The sequence below is a fragment of the Agelaius phoeniceus genome, chromosome 6 (assembly GCF_051311805.1).
Source record: "Agelaius phoeniceus isolate bAgePho1 chromosome 6, bAgePho1.hap1, whole genome shotgun sequence".
Classification (NCBI taxonomy): Eukaryota; Metazoa; Chordata; class Aves; order Passeriformes; family Icteridae; genus Agelaius; species Agelaius phoeniceus.
The window spans coordinates 58,537,480-58,558,713 of NC_135270.1; the positions used below are offsets into that span (position 1 = coordinate 58,537,480).

A 21,234-nucleotide genomic window follows, 5' to 3' on the forward strand; every position below is an offset into this window, starting at 1 on the left:
TGAAAATATTTCATTCATACCACCAGTGACTGGCTCACAGCAACCTTCAGGGACCAAGTGTTCTTCCCCTTCCCACATCTTCTAAAGCAGTAACTGGAAGGATTAAAGACACATAAGCAAATATACCAATAAAGAAAATTAGTTTTGAAAGGGAAGCCAGCAGTCTTACTGATCTGAAGAGCAAAATGAGCCCTGCACTGAAAAGCTGACAGACATACTAATTTTCAATGAAAACTAATAAAGTCATTTGCCAATGTCCCATTCCAATACCAAGTCCTGTGCAGGAGCTTCAAAAAAGCAAGCTAATTGTTGACTGAAATTAATTATCACAATAAGCACACATTCAATTCCATTTTCCCTTCTCCCTTTTACGTACAAAATTCAAGGAAAGGCCTGTTAGTGCTTTCCTCAACATGACCTCACCACATCAGAGCACTTTAGAGATCAAAGGCACGACAAACACTTTGCTCTTTGCTACAACAAAGTGATGCCATTTGCTGTGTTTGCTACAGACAATTGAATTTTTATCTGGTTGGCATTATGCAAGCTCAGTAGCATATCCTGAGTAAGAGCTAGAGAAAGGTGTTTAACAGTACAGCTAAGGAAAGCTGGGTGGGACTCACACTCCCTCCACCCCAGCCATCCCTTTCCAGAGGCAGAAAAGGGAGTGCATGGCAGCCTGAGCATTCCAGTGGGAGCAGCAGGACACTGACAATCTGCTCCTCTTTTCTGAGCAGATGTACCTTTGTGCTTCAGTATTAGTTTTTTCCTGCAGAGTTTAAACTCAGTGGTGAAAGAACACAATTGGCAGGGGGATGCAGGAACAGCAAGGCAGTTCAACACTTGATCACCTCTGAAATCTCAGGGAGACACAGCTGTACCACTCATCATCTCTCACACCAATGCAGCTCCACTGATTTCATGCTACCAAGCCCACACCTGATGGAAACTCCAGCCTCAGCATCCAACACCCCACTTTAGAAACTGATGGAGCAACCTCTGAGACCTCTGGAGAAAGGAACTAAGATGATGAAGGCAGCCTGCAGACAAAAAAGACCCTTCCAAGTGGATTCTGCTCTAGAAGTCATCAATCTGAAATAAATAATCCCTTTATTTTAAAATATCATTTTACATATCTTGTTGCTGAGATTATTTAGTGAAATCTTCTCACCTTGCCATGCAATCAGAGCAGGACAGTGACACTGAGAAGGGACACAGGGAGCCCACTTGGTCCTCCCTGCTCAGCAGGCTTGCCCAGGGCTGTACCCAGTCAAGTTTTAGTATCTGCAAGGAGGAACATTCCAAAAACTACCTGGACAACCTGTCCCAGTGTTTGACCTCTCTTGCAGCAAATGTATTCCATGTCTAAATAGATTCCATGTATTCCAGTGGAATTCCATGTATTTGCATTTGTGTCCATGACACCTTGTCCTCTCACTGGGATCACTGAGGAGCACCTGGCTCTGTCCCCTTCACTCCCTGCCCTCCAGCAGGTATTCACACACATCAACAAGGTCCTTCCAAGCCTTTTCTTCTCCAGACTGAAGGTTCCTTCAGTTTTACCTCACATGACAGACACTGAACTGAAGTCTTGTGAAGGCTGACCTAGAACAGAGACTAGACAGAGTTAAAGAATAAAGCAGGGATTTGTTAAAAGGCCTCCATGGATCCACCTTGGGCAGCACAAGAGCCCAGCCAGGGCTGCACCCAAGATGAACCAAAATGGTCACAAAATGGACAACAGGTCACAGGGTCTCTCACTTTTATAAGTTCTACTCCATTTGCATATTGGAGTTAATTGTCCAATTACAGCTTTAGAATATGAAGCTTATCCCATCCTTCTTGTTTTTCTCTCTTCAGTCCATGTTGTTTGTGCTCTTGGGCCCGAGATTTGGATCCTTTGTTCTTGGTCCCCAGCTAGAGAAGGAATTGTTTTGTCTCCCTGCTCTGTGCAGAGAGCTCACCATCCCCTAGTATGAAGCTCAGAAGTACACACTAAAGCAGCACAGAATCTGAAAAATATAAAAGCCAAAGCCTGAGGCATCACCAATGCCTCCTTGCTCCAGCATGTCCTGTCTGGCAGCAGGGATGCCAGGGCAGGTTCCAGCATTCTGGATGTGTCCCTCACCAGTGCTGAGCACAGGGAAGCATCACCCCCTCTCTGAGCTCCTGGTGACCCTGCCTGGCCCAGCCCTTGTGGCTTTGTCCCCCCCAAGGACAGGCTGCTGCCTCCTGGGCTGCTCCAGCCCCTTCTCCACAGAGCTGCTCTCCCAGCCCCTGCTGCTGCCTCAGGGGGCTGTCCCAGCCCAGGTGCAGCACCCTGCATTTCTCTAAGATTGCTGTGACATTTCTCCAGCCTTGAGGTGCCTCTGAAGGGCAGCACAAGCACCTGGTGCAAGCTCTGGGCTCTGCATCACCTGCAAAGCTGCTGAGGGAGCAGGTCACAGCCAGCCAGGACACAACAGGGTGCACTCCCAGTATGGACTCCTGGGGGGAACCACCGTGTCCTGCTTGGCTTTCAAACCCACAAATTAACAGCTGTGTTAACAACATTAGATTGTATTGGTTTAACCAGTTCCCTTCTTTTAAATTTAGGTGCTTCAATGAGTGCAGTATTTTAATATATGCAAGATCTGTTTCTGAACAGTATCTGCTGGTTCAACTTGTCCTTAAAAGTGAACTTCCTTCAAGAAAACTTCAAAAATCATTTATGACTTTAGAGGGGGAGACAGACTTCTCTCCTTGAGCTGCTTTAGTATGTAACTAACCCAAATGGTGGATTTCCTTAAAAAATCATTTCTGCAGACAAAAATGCCTCTTCACTTGAAGAATCCAGAGCAACAAGAAAGCTGTTTTCCAGAACTGGGATTACAGCCAGTTTATGATGGATAAACATTGAATGCTTATGGCATAATTATAATGTCACAGTATTTGCTGCCAGAATTACAAAAATATTCTTAAAATTATGCCCTAAATAGAATGGTGTTTAGTTTAGCTAAACTGAAAGCACACTCCAAGAAATGTGAAAAAACAAACACCATGATTCCAAATCTCAATTATGCACACTAAGGGCTTGTTTTAATAAAAGTATATTTAGTGGCTGAATAAAGTTTCTCAAAAAATAATTTTAAAGATAATGAATTCCCGATGTCCAAAAAAGTGTCACATGCAATTTCATCAGTGACTCATGTAAACTAACCTCAAATTTAACCAAATGCAACTGTGATCAATATTGTGTCAATCTGAAAGTATCTGGGGTTTAAGGCAACAAAACCAGATGCAAGGATGAGTAAAAATTTGGAACCCACAAACAGAACGGATTTCTTGGCTACTGAAAGGTCTGGAACAGTTACACTGACAGGGAGAAGCCAAAAGAATGAGAAGTTTTGACAGTGTTGCCACATTTAGCAGGAAGAGAGTCAAGTGCAGGAGAAATAAAGGGGAGATAGTTTGCTACCATTGCATGTTATTTAACTTTTTTTCTTTTAAAGATGGCATCCTCCACTTGAGGTATGGACTGTCCCACACACCTGTGACCTGTTGTACAGTGTCTGACTTACAATTATGTTCCTAGGCACTTTTGTAAGGCAAAACCCAGCAATAAACAACCAAAAAACCCAACCACATAAAATATAAATACTGTCAGATTTACCAACAGATTCTTGAAAAAGCTGTAACAGTTACTGGACAAAAAGGCTAGTTTATATATATATTTTAGATTGATATAGATATATAGATATATCTATATATATAAACATTAGATTTATATCTATATTAGATTTGGGCCCCAAAAGAAAAGGACATTTGAACTGATTCTACCTTCACTGTGAAACAAAACTGAAGGGTTGTGCATGACCTGCCCACCAGTGCTGTGCTGCCCATCACAACCTCACAAGAAGGTGACAGAGAATAAAAAGTTGTCTACATCAATCCCCTTCTATTATTTATTTTATTTATCATCTCTTGGCAGTAACACATATCATGAGTTGCAGCGGAAAAATCCATGAACTGCAAACAAAAATGGGGCTGAGAGGGGAAAAGGTGTCAGGATGGAGAAAAGGGGAGTTTTATTCCTGCAAGCAATAACCCCTACCATGACAGCCTTTCTGGCTCCTTCTCCACTGACAGGAAATGTCTGTAAGAGAATCATGTGCTGCTGGAACACTGAACTGCAGAGGTTCACATATGAGACAGGCTGTAGGTCTGACATGGGAACAGCAAACAAAGTCAAAAGCCCAGTCCTCTCCCTCTGCCTTCCAAATACTAAAATCTTAGAATGTGACAGAAACCTGTTGATTCTGACAGAGTTTAAATTATGCCAATATGAAGCCAAAGAAGTAGAACACCTAATGCTGGCAGAAAAATAAGAAGCCTAGGACTTCCCTGCTTCACAGGTTTTTATCTTCACAAAACCAGGCAGAAAATCCTGAGGACCACAGAGGGGCAATGGATTTATGAGGTCTGAGAATCCTCAAACAAAGAGGTAGTTGAGCTAGTGGATTTTATTGTTTTATCCTTGAAAGCTTAAATAATAAAAAAAAAAGTTAAAAATAAAAATAAAGCAGAGCAAGCAGCTACTAGAACAGCAGTGTCAGTATTGTCCTTTAGGCATGTTTCTCTCCACACCTCTGGAAAGTTGTCTGGCATTTGACATATTTGGGAGGAAGAATTTTCTCCCCTGGCAAAGTCAATTAACTTCACTGTATTTGAATCATCTGTCAGAGCTGAATCTGCTCCCTTCTTCAAGTCTGACACAAGCTCCTACACCTACTTGACAGATCAAACAGCTTATATAGAAATTACTGTGCTTTAAAGGGAAGTTCCATGGCTCTGTCAAGTCAAAAGCTGCAAGACAAGAGGTGAGTGATTATTCTATTAGTATACATTCCCCTGGAATATTAAAATACAGCCTGACTTTGTACTGAAGTTTAACCTCCTTCATGTAATTTGCTATTTCATTATGAAACTCCTTTAGTCTTCAATCACCAGAAACATCTGTAGAAAACTAAAGTAGGTCTTTTTCCTGCTCTGTGCTCTTGAACTGCCTAATTTCTCTTACTATTAAGATATATAAGCTCTTTGCTGTAAGAAGAAATGAAAGAAACAGTGTGGGCCACTGCTTTAACATACAGCCATAAAGAGGTATATGCATGTTTATGCATTGAGTGCTATAACCAAGCTTTTATCTTAAAGCTACATAAAATATTAGTGCTCTGTGAAACACCATTCAGTGTGATGTCACTAGATTGCATGCCATGCCACTCTTTGGCATCATAAGTCAATTGCCAGCTCTCATCACATTTTATAGGCATTATAGCTCAGGCTCAAACCCACCTCCCATTAGCTCCAATTCAATATTTGCTGTACATCAATGCATAAACCTCCTAATTAAAGGCAGCAGAGGAGAGAAGGGTAACACACACAACGTGCTTAATGCAGTTCTCCAGTTAAAACATGAACACAAAGCAGCATGGTGGGTAAAGCAGGAATGAAAACACTTCTCTACTGAAATGCCTTTCCTCCTAATCAGCTCTTAAAAGCAGCCAGACCAGTAATGCAGCTCTCCCAGGTGGCAGCCAGGGACTGGGAGCACTCACTGGATGCATCACTGAGAAACAACATCAAGGTGGATGTCAGGACCCAGGACATCCCTCTGGCTGTCCTGAGCAGCCCAGACCCTGCCAGGGGGCTCAGAGACCCTGGCACAGAGCCCAAGATGCCCCTGTGGGTTTGATTATGACCCATGGAGCAAGTTACCAACCTTAGATGAAGATCTGCAAGCCATGACAAGTTAAGTAGGATGACAGTGAATTTATCACAAGGTGAAAAAGGAGATTTTGGGGTTTTTAGAATGGGGGTTCAGGGGGGCAAGATGGAGGGATCTGGGCATGTCCAGCCTTTCTCCTTCTTCTTCTTGGCCTCCATCTTCTGCTGTGATGTTGGCACTTTTAGATTGGTTTAGAGTAGAAGCTCACTGTCTAACATAGGTGACAGGTATTGGAAAGCAATTGTAAACATTGTACATGTAGTTTTTGGTATAAAGACATAACACTGCTCTGGGGCAGGCAGAGTGCCTGGAACTGCCCTGCTGAGCTGATCTCGGCAGGACAGGAAGAAGAATTTTATAGATAAGGAACAATAAACAACCTTGAGACCGAGAAATGAAGAGCTCTGACTCCTTCTTCAAGCACCAGGCTGGGAAAAGAGACTTTCTAACATTTCTTGGGGTCACTCTGACCAGCTAAAGATCCCAACAGATTTCTGTGGACCTCCACTCCACAGATTTTATATCCCTGAGCAGCAATGAAGAGCACATCACAGATGAAAATGTCCCTTCTCTTTGGGCACAGACCTGTTCTGGAGTAAAACACCAAAGGCACTCAGACACTCTGTTAGAAAGGGGGTTTGGTCCAATAAAATCTCTCTCCTACCAGAATCCAGCTGCTGTTTGTATTGAGCTGGTGGAGCAGTGCATCACCCCTGCCAGGCTGTTGATGTGACTGAAGGGAGGGAGCACAGGGCTGTATTGATCTCCCAGCAGCAGGGCCAGCCCTGCACAGAGCTCACTTTGAAGCAGCCCCATCCAAGCACTGCATTATCTGCCTGGCCAGCGCCGCGCACGTTGGCAAAGGCTCCAATAATATTGTGGCACATAAATCCACTGAAGGCTAACCTGATGCCCTTTGTGAGTGAGAACTGCTTGTACTACAAAGGTTCTACCAGTTAGAGCCATGGAAGAGCAAAAAGCACAGGGGAAGCAGAGCTGGCTCTTCCCAGACCACCTCTGTGCTACTGCAGCCCAGGCTGCCCTAAAAGCCATCTCAAATACAGCCCCACACACCAACTTTACCACAGGTTTTGTAGGATTTTCCTGTAACTCTCTGTGGAGGTTAAATCTGTATCAATGCAAACTCCTCCTTTTCTGTACAGAAAACATCCAAGAGGATTTTTTTAAGGAAAATAATCTGGTCATGTTTCCAGAGGAGTCCTGTGGTCATCTTCCTGATTTAGCTGTCCTCCTGCATCAGAACTGTTACCCCTCAACCCCCTGGAGCACAAAGGTTTCCCCTGTGTGCCCTGTCCATTTAATGCACTGCCACTGAAAATATTCAACACTGACCTATGGATTGAAGCAATACTGATCTCAAATTTCTTTACCCCAAAAACTAACACACCCCTCAGTGACACACCCCAATGAAAAGTGCAAGCTCACCTTCAGCTTTACAATAAAAAGGCAGTAATTCATTTTTAAAGTACCATATTGTAATTAGTCTTCATAGGTGCTATGCAAAAAAAAAAAAAAAAATAAAAATTAAGCATGATTTACACTGATAGATCTTAAGAAGTAAGTGTAAATGGGGATTCACCATCCAAAGAGCTATTTTCCCTGCAGGGATCTCATTTTATCCTAGTGATTCTCAACAACTTTCATCTACCATTTGAAAGAAAATATAAAAGTCACCTATTGCAGAATGTACATCTGTCAAAAAATCTGAGGGGGCTGGGGAAATGAATAAATGATTCAAATTAATCTGTGTAGCACTTACTAATGTGGACTTTTTCCAGCTAGAGACAGCTTAACAGCAAAGGTCACACAGCCAGGAGCTAAGAACAGGTCACACAAACACAGCACCACAAATTAATTCATACTGGAAACAACACAGATAATGGTGCCTGACTTATAAAACTTGAGCTCTGGTTTCTTCTGGAGGTAAGGAGGTGGGTACAGACACAAAATAGTATCAAGCAGGGGAATTCAGAATTCACCCTGGTTTTCTGCAGTGAGTTCTCTGAGTGTTACCTTCTCTTTTCTGGGGCAAAACACTGAGCTTCAGCTGTACTTGCTGAAAAAAATCACTGCACTGCAGACCTACAGAACACCTAATAATACAACAGCAATGACAGCAAGGAGTTATCACATTGTAAATGTAAAATGATCCATAACAATATCTGCATACACACACAGGCATGCACAAACATATGTATAAATATAATATTCCAGCAGAATTTCCTGGGCACACAGACCATCCTCTCAAAGCAGTTACTCCTGGCACCCTAAATCCTACACTCTCTTTGGAAAAATTATTGGGCCCACTGCAGTTTCTTCACCACTTTGTCAGGTAGAAGAGTTTTGGGGAGCTCTCATCCTCCCCTGGATCTTCCCTCACCATGTGGCAGCTATTCTTCTGGGAGCACCCAAGCCTTTTATCAGAGAAAAAGCAAAAATTTTGGAAACATCCAATTAAGAGAGAATATAATCAATGAATTTATGTACAGGCTAGAGAAAAGGTGAAGGGAATCCAGGAACATGCATGCTTATTTAGATGTCACTTTCCTTTCAAGAAATTCTGCTAAATTTAGCATGCTTTTTGTTTTGGTTTTTAGTTGTTGGTTGGTTTTTTGGTTTTTTTTTTTACATCAGAAGTATTTTAAAGCCTGTCCTTTATTTGCATTTTTTGCTTTTCATATTGATTTTGCTTACTCAAGGAAACTGGCAGCTGAAATGGTGTTCTAAAAACAAGGCACAAACATTTAGCAGTGTTGCCATTTCAAACACCAGGCTCAGCTGAAACTGCCAAGTGCTAAGACGATGCTGGTTCAGCTGCTGAAACCCTCAAAGGACAAAACAAAAATGCTGAATAAAACCAAAATATAAGTCATGAGTCAACAAAAACTCTGGGATTTGTTGCAAATAACATCCTTCAAAGCAGCCCAAAATAGAGGATGCACTGCTCTTTGCAGACACCAGGAGCCTGTAGTATCACCTCCACCCAACCAGCCCAGTTTGTGTGGTTCTCTCTACTGGAAGTAGCAAGTACTTCCCAGAACCTAATGCTGATATTTCAAATCAGATATTTCCATTTTTCAGATAATGAATCAAAGCACCAATGGGAGAAAGAAAAAAAAAAATCAAAATGAAACAATGCACATGTGCATGAGGAAGGCATGAAATGGACCCATACATGAGCATTGAAATCTCATGTATTGCCTAGCCCCATTCATAGTTTTTTCTAAGGAGATAAAAATAGCATTAAAAGAAAATACATTGATTTTCTTTTCTTTTTCTAGTCTTCAATTGCCAGGGCAGACAGCCTGTAAAACCTGCTGCTGTAATACATATGGGCAGCTGATCTGAGCAGAGAGCTCCAGGAAAGTTTTCAGCATTTGTTTTGAAATACAGGAAAATCAACTAGCAGCCAACAGCTCCCAGAAAAGCCAAATATCTGTGAAGTGGGGGATGAAGAGCCTGCAGCACCAGCACAAGGCTCCTCTGCCCACCCTCTGTCCTACAGGTAGCTGCATTCCTTTGCTCCATTTGCAAACATCCCTGAGCCAGGTGAGCACACACAGCTCATCCTCTGTGCTGCAAAGAAAGCATCCATCCAGACAGCCCCAGGGCAGAACAGTAAAGGCACTTCTGTGAGGTCTAATCCTGTTCCCACTGCAGCCACTAGAAATTCCTCTGCCAGGGCTGGGAGCACAACTGGACCTGTGTGGAGTTTTTATTTATTTTTAAACCCACCAGGCTCAGCACCCAAGCAAGTTCAATGGGGATTTTTCAGATTTGTGTTTTGACACCAGAGCCAAAAACAAGTCAAGGAACATGTGAACTTCCTACAGCTCTTTGGAGAAGGCAGGGAAGGAGGCTGGAGGTGTTAACTGGGAGAACTGGTGAAAATGGTGAGTTGGGAGCTGCACTGAGCTATCCCTGCTGTCACCTCCAGGGTCTGTTATGACACTGTCAATTCTCAGATGTTTGTAGAACTGGACAACACCAATTTTGTGTGTTCTTCTGCTAGTGCAAGCTTTTCCAAGTCCTGGATAAATTGAGTAAATACAGCAGATCCAAAAAAATCTACAGAGCACTTCTGGGTGAGCAAAAAAGAGAGAGGTAATAAATGCAAAATACAAAAATAACAACTTCAGTGACCGCTCTTAGACAAAAGCCAAAAGATCAAGAAGGATCCTATGGCCCAAACTGCTCAAGGCAAGGGACTGCTCAGTCACAGCAGCCTCCTGAAAGCAAAATCCCCACTGCACTCACACCTTCACAACAATACTTGCCTAGCTTCTGGGGAGAAAAAGTGCAGGATGCACCTACATCATGGAACAAGGGAAAAAATAAAAAGGCAAGATATGGTTTCCTTATTTCAGATTGTTTGCAGACTCTGTATCTGTGGGACTTTTCATTCCAAAATTAACTGTGTGCTGAAGAGAGTCTGGAACAGCAGAGCCTTTATGCTTCCAAGTTTTGAGATGGCCTCAGAGTGCAAAATCTCTTCTCTCTCGTTTCTGGAATAGCTTTTGACAATTAGTAGAATCAATGACCACAGAGCAAGAAATCTGCCCAATCCATCAGGACCTAAATGTGAAAAGAGGGGGAAGAGAGAGAGAGAATCTTCTAATGACAGGAAGGGGAGAAGAGGTGTAGAATTTTTTTGGCTTTATTCAGGAGCATTTCCTCATGAATTCTGGAAGAGAGTCAGAAAATAAAGATAGCAGCCAGCACTCACCTCCTGCATCTTTTTAAGGGAGAACTAGACAAATGCAGCAGTAGCAAATAAAGGAAACCATAAGTAACCTTCTCTGTGCAAGGCAGACACTACCCCAGTAGAGAGAGTTGGCACAAACCCAAGGTATAGAAGCTGCTTGGTAAATTCTCAATAAATATTAAAAACACAAGCATGCTGATACCTGCATTTTTTCCAAAGTTGATGGAAAAATTCAAGCATGGGTCGATGCTCCTCAGAACAGAGGAGTCAGTAAGATTCCAGGTTTAGGGGAAAGAACAAAGGGATGGAGAAACTCTTATCTTGAATCTCAATTAACGTCGACAGATTGCGGAGATGAGAGAAAAGCGCCTGCACTGGAGCCAGGGCCCCAGCACCTCTTCCATCCCTCCAGCAAGGCTCACCCAGGCCTCAGAGGGGCCTGGAAGCCAGTGCAATGATGCCAGCAAGACATGGGACCCCTCTTTCTACAGGTTTCACCCTCTTCTCTCTCCTCAGCACAGGAATATCCACTGTTCCTATCAAGTCTACAAGGACAGAGGAGAAGGAAAGAAAAGAGATGCCTTTGTTTTCCACAGAAGGCAGTCCTCATGCTCTGTGGTTTATATATATATATATATAATTTTTCTATATATTATACATATTCCTCTGCAGAGGAATAGTGAAGACCAAGTGCACAACCATCACTAGATATCATCAGGATGTTAAAGAGTCTCAAGAATTTGCTCACCTTTAGCATCATCTTAGAAAAAACACCACCAGGACAAAAGCTGCCTTGATCTCTAAGCAAAAAAAAGCTATACCTGTAAAAAATCTGGATTGATGGGTCATTAAAAGCAGTGACTAAAAGACCTTTTTTTATTTTTTTTTTAATAAATATTTAAAATACAAAATAACACAACCACTTCCAGGACAAAAGTAACCCAGCATGATGTAGCAAGTGTATTACATCAACCCCCATAATAAATCTAACCTGCTAATATTTTCAACACTGTATGTGTTCTTGCACACTTTCAAATTACTCCAACACTATTTTAAACAAATCCTTCCACTGAAGAAAATGTCAATATATCAAAACTATTTTTTAAACTAATGAGTTTCCTTTTTTACAAAGCAATTACTTTAAGCACTGAAAAGGTTTCCATGGCACCCTCCACTTTCAGCTGACAAATATCAGCAATAGCTGGATTTAAAACAAACAAACTGAAACCCCCAAATCAGCAGCATTTGACTCAAGGAAAAACATTAAATGTTTTCAAGCAGAAGCATTGAAAAACTTATTCTTACTGAAAGAAAAAAGTATGAATGCACACCTGCTTTTCTATCAATCTAAGCAGGAAACCATTTCACTGCTGCATCATAAGTAGAAGAAAAGTGCTTATTAAAACATTAATCACAGTCCATTATATTCTGACTCCACGCCAGAAGTTCCCATTACATCACTGAAAATATCTATTAACCAAAACTTGATTCTGACAAGTTACAGAAGTGTAGTGTTTAGGATTTAGTAATGTAAAAGTCAGTTTTAGAAGAACAGCTACACAATTGATTTTGCAGTGGCAAGCAACTATAATTAATTGTTTTTGTGACATTTATTACTGCAGTGGGGTTGATTTAACTGGTGTTTCTACTGTAAAATTATTAAAAAATTATTTCAAACTTCATCTACTTTTATTAAACACATTTATTGTGAAGGTATTTAATACCTGGGGCTGGCTAAACAATTTTAAAACGTGCTGGATATACCAGTACATGTAAAACTGTATTGTCTTGTGTAAATATGGGCCTTGTTTAGAACCACGTCTCACAGGAAATTATGCCAAATGAAAACCATCTCCCCTTCTCCTCTCTCACTGAAAAGGATTTATGTTTTTACATTTAATACCAGTTAAAGAAACAAAAATATGGTGGTGTTACCTTCAAGCCTGAGCAATAGTTCAGCTGTGAAGTCCCATTATGTTCAAACCTCTGCTTTGTTATTAGAAACACAGCCTGACTCAAATGCTTCAATTTGGAACAGGGAGAAGTGAACAACTCAATTCTTTCTGGAAGCCTGGCACTGCATGTCTTGTTTACCTAGAACAGTTTTCAAATAACTACTAGCAAGGCTTTAAAACCAAAGCCATGAAATTGGTTCCTAAATGTGTGTACATAATCTCCAGCCAACCATTTTAATTCCTCAACCCCCTCTAAGCAGCATCACTAACAAAAAAAAAAAAAAAAAAAAAAAAAAAAAATCAGCAATAGCTATAATGCATGATAGGAAAGCCATAATATGTATTTTGCCCCTTGACCCAAAATACATGAGTTTCTTACTTCAAAATACACCTGAGATAATAACCCCTAACCTCTCCTTGGACATCTTCCAATTTCAAAGATCCCAAGAGCTTCAGTTAAGGAATTTTTAGGGTCCCACTTCCATATCCAATCACTCCCTCCCATGCAGCAGCTCTGGTCCCAGTTACCCCTAAAATCTCTGCTGTTCCTCCAGGTGTGACAGCCACAGGGAGAGATGCACAAACTGCTGGAATGGAAAGAGCCAGAAACTCCAATTCTTATGGGTGTGGAAGACTTGGGTGGCTTTGGGATTTTTTTTATTAAGGAAACTGGGAAAGATAAAGAAGAACACACCTGTGATGGGATACCATAAACTCTTAGGAAAAGTTCTCTAGCTTCACTTCTCCCTCCAGTGTGATCAAATCTGAGGGACCACAGGGTCAGTACCAAAATAAGAAAACAGAGACTGCCAGCCCAACCCTCAAAAATCTTGTCATCCATCATTATCAGGATTGAGAGCAGTTACATCCATCCATAGGATGAAATTTACCCATGGAATTACTGACTTTGGCAACTGATTTGCTCCTCCAGGAAGAGATCCCTCACTGCCACCACTAAGCACTGTTTGGAGAAGCTCTAAGCATTAGAGACTCCTTCAACAAAGGAGTCTGAAGGGGGTTAAAGAACCACAATCTACTGCTTCAAAAGCTGCAGAAAGCTTCAAGCAAGACATCTCCCCCCAGTGCTTCCCTCTGCCATCTAAGGAAACTCATAACTCACCTTTTCAGCCATTTGATACCTGAACAAAATTTTCATCAGAATGCTGCTTTACAAGTGTATTTATCAGTGCCAGAGTCAAGATGATGCATCATTTCTGGCTTTATTTTTTTTATGGGTCTTTTTTGCTGGCTGTCTCTGGCTAAATGTTTTCATTTTACATCCCCCCCCCCCCCCTTTTTAAAACAGCAGTGTGAAGGGCTTAAGAAGCCTCTCTCTCTCCTTCCTTCCACACTTCCTTTCCAAATTTTATTGCAATGAATTTTTACAAATGCTTCAGAAGGCAAATTGAAAGAGGATGCTCATCACCTTTCTACTTCAACTACATGTGAGACTAAATAGTTTAAGATTACTGCATCCAAATAAACCCTTCAGGAGAAAATGCCAGGGTTTTCTCAGACTGCCCCAGAGCAAGTCCTTGTTGTGCCATCTCTCCTGAGAGCCAAGCCCAGAGCAGGAGCAATGCTCAGATGTTGATGAAGAGGAGGAGCTCAGCAATGGATTTCCACGAGGCTCCATCAGGCAGACTGTGCTCCCCATCACTGTGCTCCTGCCTCTGTACTCAAACACTGGGCTCCAAAGAAAGCATCTGGGGGCTCTGTCCCAGCAAGAACTACAAAAACTGGAGGACACTGAGGCCCTGGTGTTGTTAAGTGAGAGATAATCAGGACAGATCTCCTGCATGTGCAAAACATACTGTTTTTCTTGTGGCAAGCACACAATTCCCAGTGCAATTATCCATCTGGCTGAGGAGCCAGAGAAAAGACTCAAAAAGGGCAACATGATGGAGTGTAGGAGAAGCAAGGAAGGAAAAATGTAAAGAAAAGGAAAATACTGAGCATAAAAACCACTGATCTCAAATTTACCACATCACTTCAGAGATGCAACAGAAGTCCTAAAATTTAACTTGTACCAAAATACAGCAGCTAAGGAGGGAAGCCTATGGATATACAGAGTCACAAGAGAATCAGACATCCACAGCCATATGAATGCAGGGGATCGAGGGGAGGATGAGAGCAAAGAAGGGCTTTCAATAACAGATAAGAACTGTCACAGACAATCAGGTCTTTTTAAGTGGCTGGTAGTAACAAGGCTTTGATTTGCTGAGACACAAAGAGCACAGAAAATAGGGCATTTGGCCCACACAATTGCTGGATGCCTCCTGACACATTATAATCCATCAGCAGACAGCTTTGCCTGACACCTTTCAGCTGCCCACTTAGCAGCACTGCCTCCAAACCTGCAGAGACAAATCAGGGTTTGCCTCCTACAAGCTCTCAATAATAAAGCCAATGTTACCATCTTGATTTTTGGAAGTAATTTTAAGTATTTACTGTTTGATCCTGTAGCACAGTTTGCAGACAAATCTCCATTTCGTTAAGGCTCTGATTTTTTTTCTTTTTTTCCTTTTCATATTTAAGTATTTTAATCAATGTATGATTTAGTATTCAGCAAGCCCACGCTACAGAAAGACTATTCTGGAAGAAATGGTATAATTACATTTCCTACAGCAACCTTGTAATCTCACGAGTATTTATTCTAGACTAAACAGCCTTACTCAGCTGCCCTGTGTCTGATTGTCGATGAAAGAAGCTTGTTTGACAACTGCTTCGAGCAGAAACATATTTTTTCCATGATTGCATGAAAAAGTAAAAAAACATTACCAGACTGGTATTCTGAGCACAGAGACTCGTGTTAGATCGATGAGTTAATTCTGAAGCCAAAGGCCAACAAAAACAATCAGCATGGACATTCTGCTGTCAGGGCCAGCTTTTGAGGTTAATTTAGTAGTACACACACAGCTACAGCCAGCTTTACATAGAAGAAACTGCATGGTATATGCAGGCTTCCTTCTTTGTTTCTTTATATATTTTCCATATTCTCTGCTTTTATAACCCTCCTGAGACCTTTTACAGTTACAGAACCCACACTATACCCACAGGTGGGCGGGCAGGAAGCAAAACTCTCCATTTCATAAGCAGTCCACTTTTAATATATTCAATTGCTAATGACCTTGACAGAAGAGCTCCATGCAAAACACCATATTCTATGGGGTGTCGTTTGAAATGTTCATAGACTTTTCTGCCAGAAAACTGATTCCTTAAACAGTAAGATTTCAGACTTAGTAAAGGCTGCACTCCTTGATTTCCATTCAGCTGGAAAAATTGGTGCTAATCTACCTCCCCTATATTAAATTTGCATCCTTCCAAAAATCCTAAAATGAAGGCTGTAGGATTTCTGTGGAATGCTAAAGCAATACCAGACAGTTTCTGTATCAAACCAGGTCAAGATGGTTTACAGGCAGTTCTGTTGCCTGCCCTGAAAGAGGCAGCACACTTGGCCATGTTCATGATTCCAAAAAAGGGTACCCACACAGTACTTGTTTTGCCATTCATGGGTTTTTATTCAATTATTCATGATGAAATGAACAAAAAACAAAAGGCTGTATGGAAATGTAGCTGAGTCTTTAAAGCAATAGTCACTCCTTACCTGCCAATTCTCATTCTTTGGGTACCCAATGCAAAACACTGCAGCAGACAGAAAGCTCTGTGCTGAGGATCAGGCCCTGCAACAGGAGACTCTGGGAAATTCAGACCATATGCCTTGGTAGCCAAGAGCATTCCTGCAAGGAGTGCAGCCCTCTATGTGCCCTCCAAGGCAAGACAAGTTTCCCTTGCTCTTACTCAATCTTTTGACTCTGACTACTGAGCTTATTGAGAGACTAGATTCCATTAAAAGGAGCAGAATGAATTCAGTGTTCAAAACCAATGGGCCAAAGCAGATCAAATCAGCCCTTCATTTGTGGCTTTTCTCCTTTTCCAAGATTCAAGAAATATCTGCATACCCCAGTGACAGAGCAGATGTGAAAAATCACCTGCTATGGACTTTTAAAGCCCAGTGATCCTGTCACCCATTCAAAATCAATTCTCAGTTATTTCACTGCCTCCAACCCTACACAGACACTGACAGGGTTCTAGCAGAAGCTAATCCAGCCAAAGACCAGCTCAGCTATGCTGTAAGAATAGTTTGGAGACCATCCTGACTATTGCCTCACTTAAAAAAAAAAAAAAGAAAATCACAATGACTGACAGCAAAGAAGTTACACGAGTCATTTCTAGATTAAGTGCCAGAACTCTACATGTGTTTCAAATTACACTACAACACTGTACAACAAAGAAATATGCAGAAATTTTCCACTTCAAGTGAAGGTTAAAAATTAAACACTAACAAAGCTCTAACAGGTATGAAACCCAACCTCATCTTAATGTGAAATTTAAAATGCCTGAGCTGTCCTACACTAGGAAAAAAGGAATGAATCAATCCAGTTGTTCATAAGAAAAAGCACAGTGGGCTAAAACATGTTCTTTGTATGTACAGATTTTCACAGCACTCCCACTCTGCTTCAGTACTTACCCCCTCAGCTCTTAAAATGATGTTTTATTTAGATTAACTTTTAATTTATCAAGTATATTACCTATCCTCATTAGATTAATGTTCACTATTAAACTTCTTTTTCTGCATTTTATTTAAACAAAACATTAACCAGGGTGTTCCTAACAATGTGATTATACATGAAAACAAGTTGATAGATCAAAGAGAAGTCACATTTTCCCTTAAAGAAAAGATTTTTGAAGCAAATCTGATTTTTATATACACACACACATATATATATTCAGCTTGGATCTCTCCAAAGCTAGGTAAGCAAACACAATCTTATTTTAAGCAGACCAGGCTTGACTTGATTACAAGGTCTGCTGCAAAGAGAAATTTTTAACCTGACTTGTAAATTACCTCAATTTTATGAGAATGGTGAGGATATGACTGGCACTGTGGTGAGTATGATCCACTTTAGATTACAAGGTTTCTAAACCTTGAGTCACAAAGTTTACATATCTTTACCCAAAATGCTAATCACATAAGCAGATTTTCAATTTATATTCAATTTTTAAGTAGCCTGTGTATGTCTCTTCACAGCTGTAAAACTTGGTAGCTGCTGTGTGGCCACTCCTGTTAGACAGACTTATAATTACTGCCAGGAATGTCTTTACATTCTTCAGGACCTCCAAAAAAACATCATTTGGATCCTCAGGGGCTTTTTTGTTTTGTTTTTCCTTTAGAATCAAAACTACACATCAAACATACATTTTTAAAGCAACACACTACTTTCCATCCCCATCCTGTGTTATTCTTTCACTACTTGGAATGTCAGTTTGTTATATTTTTCATTTCTTTTGTTTTCCAGTAAGAAAAATGCAGACCTCCAACCACACAAATTCAGCATGCTCAGCTAAAACATCAGGAAGAAAAAAAAAATAAAATTAAAAGAGACAGGACTTTTTTGCCCATCTAAGAAAACCTCCAAGTAAAGCAAGTGCTCCCAAGTGTGTTCTGTTGCAGCCACACACCTCTGCTCCCCAAAAGGCAAATTCAACAGATTTGAACCAATTGGAACCAAAAGGTGACACTTCCCACTCCAGTCCAAGCTAAGAGTTTGTGGTGCCAGCAGAAGTGCCAGCAGAGCCCTTGCTAAGGCAGGGATCTCTCTCAAACACATCAGCAGGTTGCCCCCAGCTCCGTGCACAAAGCAATTTCCCAGCGCCTTTCAGTAATTCAGAGCAGTGACAAAGCCACCCAGAGCCAGGGCTGCAAGTCATCATGGAGGGACAGGCAGCTGCAGAAGCCACCCCCAGGATGGGCATGTTCCAGTGATCCAAGAGCCCATTTTCCTCCAAGGGCAGCACCACATGTTTGGGAGATGCTCTCACGCATCCTCTCCCCTTTTCCAAGTCACGTTTCCATCTGACAGCTGAGACAGGCGTGAGCTGGTCCTCGAGTCTGAACAACCAAAGTGACCTTCATGGGGGGCTGAAGGACACAAATCCCCACACATTATACACTAATCATCTGTGTTGGGGGAAAAAATCCTAAATCTTTATTATTCTCAGATTTCCAACACCCTAACAAAAAAATGCACAAGGATGTTAATGCTTTTCTGCAGTACTTAAAAAATAAAAAGAAAACTTACATCCCCAGGGGAAACTGAAAACAAATTTGTAAGAACAATTTGAACATAAATTTCCTTTTTTGCAAAATATGCAAACTCCACACAGAAGAACAGTGGAAAAATGCAAAATCAAGTTTATGGTCAGCTCATTAAGTTTTTTGAAAAGCCTAATAAGCAAATAATACAAGTCATCTTAAAAAGTTGGGGTTTTTTTAATTATAAAAGATTCCTTACAAATGTTCTACATGACCCTGTAAGTATTCACCCTTTTTCTTGCCCTTTGCTAAATCTTTCTTGCCAGCTGTGTCCTTCATTACAGCAACTCACTAAGAAAAAAAAATGCTGAAACTTAAAGCAGGTCTTGCAGAAGGTAAGATGTCATGGAATATTCAAAAAAACTCATTCTACTGAGTGTTTTGAAGATTAAAAAATGTATCACCAAGAAAAACAAGTCAATAAATTATAAATTAGTGAATTCAAAAGTCACTAGGTTGACAATTGTCTTTGCAATAGTTCTGGCTCCAGAAACTCAGATAACAGCCTGCACATTGGAGGGAACTATTTAACAGCAATAAATGTCAGGCTACAAAGTTATTAACAGGAAAATGAAAAGAGGGAGAAAGTAAAATTAAAAAAAAATAAAACCAACTAAATACATTCAAAATCATAGAATGGGTTGGGTTGGAAGGGACCTTAAAGACCATGTAGTTCCAACCCCCCAGCTCTGGGTAGGGATGCCACCCACTAGGCCAGGTGGCTCAAAGCCCCATCCAGGCTGGCCTTTTGTAAGTGCAAATGAACAGGAAACTAAAAATCTTTAGCTGGAGAGGTTTACATTGTGCCCAGCTCTTCTGCCTCACCCAGGCAGCTGCATGCAGCTGCCTGAAGAGCCCCAAAGCAGGGACAGAGGCACATTAGTGAAGCATTCATCACCAACAGGAAATGCGCATGAGCTCCTATAAACACAGCAACACAAATATATAAACCAACAGCCCTGCACGCCTCAAGGTATTTCAGACACCCCATGGAATAGGGTTAGAGCTGGGCTGGCTGGGAACCCACAGCATTGATGTATTTGTTTTGGAATGGCAAATGGCCTCAGGACTCAGAGGAACTGTTCTGGTGGGCACCACCAACCCACCCACCCAGCCAGCCAGCCATGAGCTCCCCTTGCTGCCACAGCCACCCCGCTCCCCTCAGCTCCCCCATCACCCCCAGAGCCCAGCCCAACAGGCCTGGCTGCTCCTGCTCACAGGAGGAAAATGGCACTTTTCAAGGTGTCTCCAAGGACAGACTGTGGCATTGTTAGCAAACCCTACTCTGAATCCCACACAGACACAACTGCAGGGTTTGAAGGGATTTGCTGTGTAAATGTTGGGCTGCCCCAGAACTGGTGCCACTAAATGCAATGGACATAGAGGACAGTGTTCCTGATGGATTTGGACACCAGCATTCATGGGGCACAGGCAAAGGGAATCCTCCCTGCATCTTTTTCTTGTTTGTGATGAGGCTGAGGGGGCCCTTCAAGCCCCTCTCACACTGGAGGTCCCTCACAGCTGTGCTCCATCCAAACAGGTGCTGAAGGCTGAACCAGGCTCTGCCCAAGTTTAAACCCCTAATTAATACTTTTGCCTGTGCCCCATGAATGCTGGTGTCCAAATCCATCAGGAACAGTCATCTATGTTCATTGCATTTAGTGGCACCAGTTCTGGGGCAGCCACACACTATACAGAGCAAAACCCTTTAAACCAGAAGAAGATAATAAAAATTACAGGCATCAGGAGGACACAGAAACAGTAAAAATGGAGACAGCCTCACTTCCAGACAGTTTGCACTGTCAGTTCTCACTTCAGTTTTCTAAAGAACCATTAGGTTGCTTATTTACCTTCCTAAGTCTATCTCTGTCATTTCCTGGATGAGATACAACTTCTCCCATGCCAGTGAACTAGATGGGATTCCTGTTTGGATTTCAGTGGTCTCCCAAACTGCACACTAAATTGCCTCAACTTTGTTCAGTACTTTGTGGCTTCAGTTTTCCCAGATTGCACAGCCAAAGGTAAACTGTTCTTTTTTTAAACTCTTTCTTGCCTTGCCAGCCTGCACATTCATTGTGCCCTGCTGTTTTCCAGGCACTGGAAGTGCTGATGACCTGGAGGGTCAGGCCATGATGAGCTGGGTGACACTCCCCCAGCAGCTCCAGTTTTCAGGTGGTATTTCAGCTACCAACACATCACTCCTGGACTTCCTAACCTCCCTTAGCCAGGCACAGAAGGCTCCCAAACTCCCTTTCTTTCAAACATAGATGCACACCACGATGCTGCCAAGCTGCTGGACCAGCCCTGCATTATATTTTTTGACAAAGTTAAGCTCTGTGCTTCATTCCTCACAAACACAGTTTGACTGTAGACAGCAGCCGACAAGTAAATCTACCCTTTTCCATGGCAAACAGCCCAACTTTAATATTTTTACTGGCTTACAGCTGGGTAAATTAAGCCCCAGATTTTTATTTATTTATTTTTTAATACCGTGCAACTGAAAATGAACAGCTACTTCACTATGACTGCCAAGGACAACCTTAAAAACACTAATGCAATCCAGTCCAGCTCTCAATAGATCTATAAAGGCAAGAGGACCAAAAATTTCAGCTTATCCACCCAAACAAAA

General features: G+C 41.7%; 1 protein-coding gene across 1 annotated transcript in view; it reads right to left on the reverse strand.

The window, feature by feature from the left end:
- Nucleotides 1-21,234, reverse strand: part of MNAT1 (MNAT1 component of CDK activating kinase) — a 119,689-nt gene that overhangs the window by 15,674 nt on the left and 82,781 nt on the right. The window lies entirely within an intron of this gene.